The sequence below is a fragment of the Cebus imitator genome, unplaced genomic scaffold (assembly GCF_001604975.1).
Source record: "Cebus imitator isolate Cc_AM_T3 unplaced genomic scaffold, Cebus_imitator-1.0 Scaffold430, whole genome shotgun sequence".
In the NCBI taxonomy this organism is placed as follows: Eukaryota; Metazoa; Chordata; class Mammalia; order Primates; family Cebidae; genus Cebus; species Cebus imitator.
In genome coordinates, this window is record NW_016107745.1 from 903,481 (window position 1) to 910,677 (window position 7,197).

The 7,197-nt window shown below is 34.8% G+C and overlaps 1 long non-coding RNA gene across 1 annotated transcript; it reads left to right on the forward strand.

Moving 5' to 3' along the window:
* The first annotated feature begins 523 nt into the window (after window positions 1-523).
* Window positions 524-5,784, forward strand: LOC119468433. The gene is made up of 3 exons (XR_005197110.1): window positions 524-955; window positions 2,048-2,137; window positions 5,291-5,784. It is a non-coding gene; the product is annotated as an uncharacterized LOC119468433 (long non-coding RNA).
* Window positions 5,785-7,197: the final 1,413 nt, after the last annotated feature.

The following is a 7,197-nucleotide window of genomic DNA, read 5'->3' on the forward strand; positions in this document are numbered from 1 at the left end:
CGACAGACACTGGGGCCTACTTGAGAGTGGAGAGTGGGAAGGGGGAGAGGATCAGAAAAAAATAACGATTAGGTATTAGACTTAGTACCCGCATGATAGAATAATCCGTATAACAAACATCCGTGACACCATTTTAACTGTGTAACAAACCTGCACATGTATCCTTGCACCTCAAATAAAAGTTTTTTACAAATATTGAATGATTCACTTACATGAGGTCCCCAGAATAGGCAAATTCAGAGAGAAAGAAAGTAGAATAGAAGGCAAAGGAAGAGGGGACAAGGGGGAGAAATTGCCGAGTGGGCACAGAGTTTACATTGAGGATGATGAAAAAGTTTGGGTATAGATAATAGTGATCGGTATACAGCATTATGAAGGAATTTAATGTCACTCAATTATACACTCACAAATGGTTAAAATTATAAATATGCTATGTACGTTTACCACTGTTTAAAAAAGGATTGGTATATTAATATCATACTAAAGTAAACACAGGAAAATGTTCATTGTAGAACCAAAAAATTGTGGTAGGAAGAGCCTGGAAGATTAATTTGGCTAGAGAACAGAATGTAAATGTTACAACTTTGACAACATAAACACGTAGTTGACAAAAGATGGGACTGAGAGGGCAAAGATACACATGTTAATATCTGTCTTCTTACAAAGTAGTCAACAGATTGTTGAAAGTAGATGGAGCAAGAAATAGAGGTTTAAGTCTATCACTGAAAATTACAAGTGTAATTAATAAAATTAATAATAACATAAATATTAAACACTGGGAGAAGAGAAGAAAAGTAGTCAATGTTAAATTTTCATCTTTCAGAGTAGAGATTGGTCTTGGCTTGTGAAGTTGGGATAAAAAGTATTTTATATGCATAATACCTAGAGTTGTGGAGGAACCCACCAAAACACCTAGGCAGACCATTCACAGAAGGTCATCCATGGGTAACTGCAGGTAGGAATAAGAAGAGAGAATATCATAAGCTGTACTACACTATTTGCAACAATATATTATTTTAACTTTTAAAAGTTAGTACAATTACAAAAAGATAACCTCCTTTGAATGAGGGCCTGGATTAGGACAGCAGCAGTGAAGAAGGCTGCTAAAAGGCATTGGTGAAGTTAAATCTACAGGACTTACTGGCTCTGGGGGGATGGAGAGAATTAAGAATAATTCCCAGGCTTTGGATCGAAAGAGTAGGTATTCTAATGCATTGAGATGTGGAAAGCAGGTTTGGTCTTGTGAGAAGAAGAAATGATGAGTTCAGATTTTAGCACATTGACTTGCAGGTACTCATGGGATATCCCACTGGCATCGCCAAATAGTTTTTATATCTGCGAATCTAGAGCTTAATGAAGAGATTAGGGAGTGTACATCTACCTTATAATTACTGCTTGGGAAAAACACTAACTATTCATAGGCCTAGTATTAGATCTATAGTTTTGTGTTGGGAATCGTGGTGATGCCCAGTGGTATAAGTCATTTTTTGAACAGTGAGCTACTTGAGACTTTATTTTGTGGAAGAAACTGGGAGAGTGAGAGGGTGAAGCCTCTCTTTGTCCAGCCATGTTTCTGAAAATTGGTTTGGATCATATATGTTATAATAGAACTTGGGGAGGCAAAGACAGGGTGATGTGTCACCAGATTCCCGTTCAAGAAAACGCCTGTTGCCTCAGCTGCTGGCAGTTCTGTGGGGAAGCAGCCCTCAATTGTCAGCATAATCAGGGATTTCTTTAGCTGCAGATCCACGTTGCCAGAGGTTCCACCCTTCATCCAATGAATAATAAGTATAAAAACATGGCCATTTCAGCCTGAGTTTATTCCAGTGGGTCATTTTAGTTCCAGAGCTTCCTGTGGATTTGACCAAGGCTGTTATCAGGACTGCATTGCAGCTAAAATTATCCCCTCTGACAAATTCTTCCCTCCCACTGGTACAGATCCAAGGTCACTCCCTAAAAAACATCCTGCAATCAAAACTCCAGTTTAAGAGTCCATGGTAGGAGTCTAAATGGCTAAGCAAGCTCCTTTGACTTTGCCTATTTGTAGTACTTGCTATAATCCCATGCTATGTGGACTAGATTGCTGAAGACAGATCCCTAACCGAAGCACAACATTCTGCATTTTCCATATATACTGGTGAGTAGCTAATGGCTATTTTTTGTTTTACAAGATAGAGTGGAAACAGGCTTCAATCAATCCAGCTGGACAAGTAACAAAAAGACTATCATGTGTTCAGCAAATAACTCCACCCAACCTGCCCCAAAGACCCCTATAGCAAAAGCCATTAAACTTTATGTGCTTTATTTTCTCCCTCCTGCAACCCTGAAGTGTTTGCTGACATTTGAAGCCTGGAAATAATCTTTGTCTCCTATCCATGTTTCTAAATCCTCAGCCAAATTCATGGCTGTCTCATTTTCTGAGTCAGATGTTCTAATCAACTAACCCATTCTAAATAGCCTTGCTTCTGGATATACGGGGGAAGAAAAAATAAACGTCTTTAAATTTCAGGGACATAAAATTGTGTTGGAAAATTTTCCCTATGGAAACATCAGATGGTCACAGAAGGGGTGTTTTATTAATAAAAATAAATATTATTTGGGAATTCCATCCAATGGCATGGATAGCATTAACCATCATTGGAGAAAAATGTTCATTCGAAATGATTTAAGGATTTTAATTTGTTGTTTTGTTTTTCTTTGGTATGTTTTTGTCTTTGTATATTTCCTGGACACAAATTTTGAAGCCAGTAAATTAAGCAAAATATATCTTGCATTCTACTCAAGTTAATCTCCAGAACACACAGATTGTTTTCCAGGGATAGAGATACATAAACCTTTACAAATAAAAGGGATTTCAAATGAATCAATTTAAAAAAAAATGATAGTTGCCTGATTCACAGTAGTGAATGTTTATTGAACGCTTTCTATATGCCAGCCCCTCTGTTAATTACTTTATTTGTATCACCTCATTTAATCCTCCCAGCCCACCTGAGATAGCTAGGGCCTCTGTACCATGTGACTGATGCCTCCCACAGTTGTGCAACATGGTGCCCTGGGATTAGGCGTCATTTTCTCTTTCTCAGTTAAAGAAATGGAGGCACAGAATGATTCAGCACCTTGCCACCAACTCATGCAGTTGGTGCATAGTGCTGACAGGTCCCAAACCAAGCTCATTTGGCCAAGTCCATGGTTCTTACTACATTACACTGTACCAGCTACTGTGCTGTAAGGCATAACAATTAATTGTGGCAGGATAGTGTCATCCTGATTACCAAGCCTTCCTTGATCTTTGTTCTAGCTGTTCCATTGGCCTACATCATTCTTTTGCACATCTCTGCCTACTGAAATCGCATGCATCCTTTAAGGCTTACCTCAAGCATCTGTAATATGTTCCCTGGACCATTCCTTTCTCTAGCAGAATTAATCAAATTCTCCCTTTGATCCAACAATATCTGTGCCTGGATGTTTTGTGTTTTTTCAAGATGGGATAGTAACAGCATTCAAAAATGTTTCATGACTGCAACTCCAGTATTCACAACATTGAGTTGAGGACATATATTTCTCTTATTCTTTGAAATAGGATGGAGCATTTTTGTCTCTCCCCTACCCGCCACTCCTCATTTCTCTCCTTTTTTAAAAAATTTTCTCAGCCCCTAAAGGTGATGGCTGAATTTGTTTATACCTATTATAGTATTTTCCATGTTGAAATGTAACTCACCTATCTGTGTCTTTCTTTTTAAGACTCTAAGTTCCTCAAGAGCAGGGATAGATGAATCTGTATCCCCTATCCTTGGCACCTACCACTGTCCCTAGTAGTACATAAGTGCTCAATAAATGTTATTTGCATGAACAAACATCCTCATGCAAGACATGTGACCTACTAAACTTGTCTGCTTGGTGTGGATTGTTATGTCTTAGATCAAGGAGAGACAAAAATACTTATCCATTGTACTAACCTATAGGATATAATTCAGTATGTATTTATTGAAGTCAAGTGTTACTGAAACAATAATTTGTTAGCCATTTAAAAATGGCTATATAGAATTTACAAAGCTTTCTATTTTAACTGTTTTATTTGTGTTGTGATTGAAGAAAAGTTTCCTTTTCAGGAAGAAAACACCTTGAACTTAAATAAAATGTACTGTAAGGTTTATACTGGTACAATGATAAATTTTGTATAATAAATTATATAATACTATAGTTAAAGATATGCATTTTAATCTATCAGGGGTGAGTGGTATGTGATATAGTAAATCATCACATAAAGAAATCTAAATGTAGTCTAAATGTTTTTATGTTTCTCTTATATTAAAAAGTATATAAAATTAGAACGTTAAATCAATGTAATTTTATCCTTACATGTTAAAGTGGATTTGGGGAGATAGATCGTTAACATTTACACTAACATACTCTTTAAATGCAGCAAGTTCATTGAGCTAAATGGAGCAGGGAGACAAACAAAAAATTCTTATAATAGTCAAAACTGATGATATAACATAAATACTCAAAAGGTCCTGACACAGAACATTTTCATTCTTGTTTTATACGATCATAAAAAATTGGTAACCTGGTCCCCAAGCCCACTCTACATCAAAAGCAGGAAGTGTGAACACATAATATAAATTCTAAAAACAAAACAAAATTGGGACATATTAGCATGGAGTCAGTCATTGCAGACATAAATGGCTCTGCTCTACCTCAACAGTCCTGCATTTAATGCTGGCTGACACAGTAAGTGATCTTCGTAATGGGAAGAATCATCAAATGTATTCACATACCAAAACATCACATTGTGCACCTTACATATACAATTTTTGTTTGTCCACTATACCTCAATAAACCTGGAAAATATATATTCAGTATGTTTCAGAAGGTCAAAATAGACGTGATAAAACAGGAAGTGTTCTAGCCAATAAAGAACAAATTAAGTATAACTCAGAACTATTTGAAAATTTAGATGTTAGGAACTTAGAGCTCACATAGGAGGTTTTATTGCTTTAGGACATTATATTATGAAGAATGTAAAACCTATTATGACTAATAATGATTTAAAGGCAAAGCAAACTTTCTAATGCCGATATTATTGCCTTTTCCAGTTTAGATTCTATGTAAACATTACTACTTTTTCAGTTAGTTCATCTCTTGACTTTACCTAACTTGAGGTATAACACAACTTATCTCAAAAACGACTTGTGTGAGTCAAACAATCCTGCAGAGACTTTCTGATGAGAACCTATGGTGCATTCCTGAAAATAAAAAAGATGATCTGATTTTCATGTTTTCTCTCAAGGTTTCCCACGTCTTCACATTTGGTTTAATAATCAATACAAAGAATTGCAATTTCTATAATGTGTGTTGTTAGCAAATAATATCTATGGCACCTTAACTGTCATTATCCACATCTGACAAGAATTCAGGTGTCACTGGACACATTTTCTCTTCATGCCTTATAAACATTAAGAATACAAGAAAGGTTACATCCTTTAGAATCATGAAAACCCCAACTTACCACAGTATTATTCACAGTTTCCAGTGTGTTATTTTACCTTCTGACAAGTTTTATAAAGGAGAAGGGAATAAAACTAACTTACATTACATACAAGATGTTGCCTACATAGATGCCAGAAAGGGAAGCAAATGAACAGCCAGAACATATGGCAGTGAGCTGACAGCATAAAGAAACTAGTTCTGCATGAGCAACAAGAAACATCTTGAAATGTTCAAGACATATGTGTTTTTAGGAAGAAGACTGAAGTGTTTCATAATAAAAACAGGACAAAGTGAACCATGAGTGCTGAATAAAGTTTTAATTAAAAAAGGGTTTTTAGTCTTCAGTGTGAATATACAATATGCTTCACAGATGGATTTTATATTTAAGCCTTATCCAAACCAAAGAAGTAAGTGAGACAAATAAAGCTTCTGAAAATGGTACCAAGGCTAAAATGTATGTAAACAATGAAGAGTTCTGGTACAAACAAACAAGGAAAGAAGAACAATCCTTCTGCCATCCATTTTCCACTTGCACATTGCATAAGTAGATTATATAACCTACCTTTGGTGCAAACACATCTCTCTCCAGTTTAAACATATAATAGACACATATAATTAGGAAACAATCCAAATATCCAACAGAGAAATGGTTAAATTACTTTATATCAATGCAACATTAGCCATTAAAAAATACACTTATGCATCACTTTAGAAAAATAAAGAAATGTACATGTATTAATGTTAAAATAATAGGACACAAAATTTGTAAAAAAAAAACCTTTAAAAATGCAAGAATATTGCAATAAAATATACAAAAATATTAGCAAGTTACCTCAGGTTTTTACTTTCATGTAACTACTTCTCTGAAGCTTCCATTAATAGTTTTTATGCAGCACTGCTTTTTAAAATAAGAAAATAATGGACATTTGAAAAGTCTAATTAAAGTTGAAATATTTACCTAGAAAACCTGATATAAAACAAAAATGGTTCTAAGTTTATCAGAAAATATTTTCATATTAATCTTTGATGTCTAAATAGCTTCATTTTTGTTTCAAGACAAGAAAGAATTATTCTTGAAGTTCACTGGCTATAAATGACAGATAACCTCTCCACTAAAAACGCAGGCATCTAGCAGATGAAGATCTGACAATAATGTATAAGAAGCACACAGGGCCAATGAATATACTTTTCTATTTTTTCTTTGAAAAAAGTTTAAAGCAAACACAAAATGATATCTAAAGCTCTTTACAACATATCTAAAAAGCATGGGTTTAAGCTGGAAAATCTCTGGCAATGGGCTTGGCATTTCAGAGTATCTTAATGACACGAAATATTTTTATATATGCAAAATATTTATTTTTAAAAGTTCAGCTGAAATTAGAGTTTTGTGTGAGATCTTTAAGATGGATAAAAAGTATATTCAGAAATATTCTGTATATTTCCTAACAAGGTTTTTTGAAGGTTTTATTTCATTTAGAAGCCATATTTATTTATTGTCATAATCACTGATGTGCTCCCTTACATGAAACTCTAGCTCCAGAAAAGTGATCAATTTGCTGCTCCCAAACACATTTCATTAAATCTTGTTTCCATACCTGTAGCCACTGCTCAATTTTTCCCACTTACAGTAATTTTCTCCTTTTCTACCTATTGCAATTTGACCTGTCCTTCAGACTGAAGTCATGCCCCTACTCTATTCATAAAGCG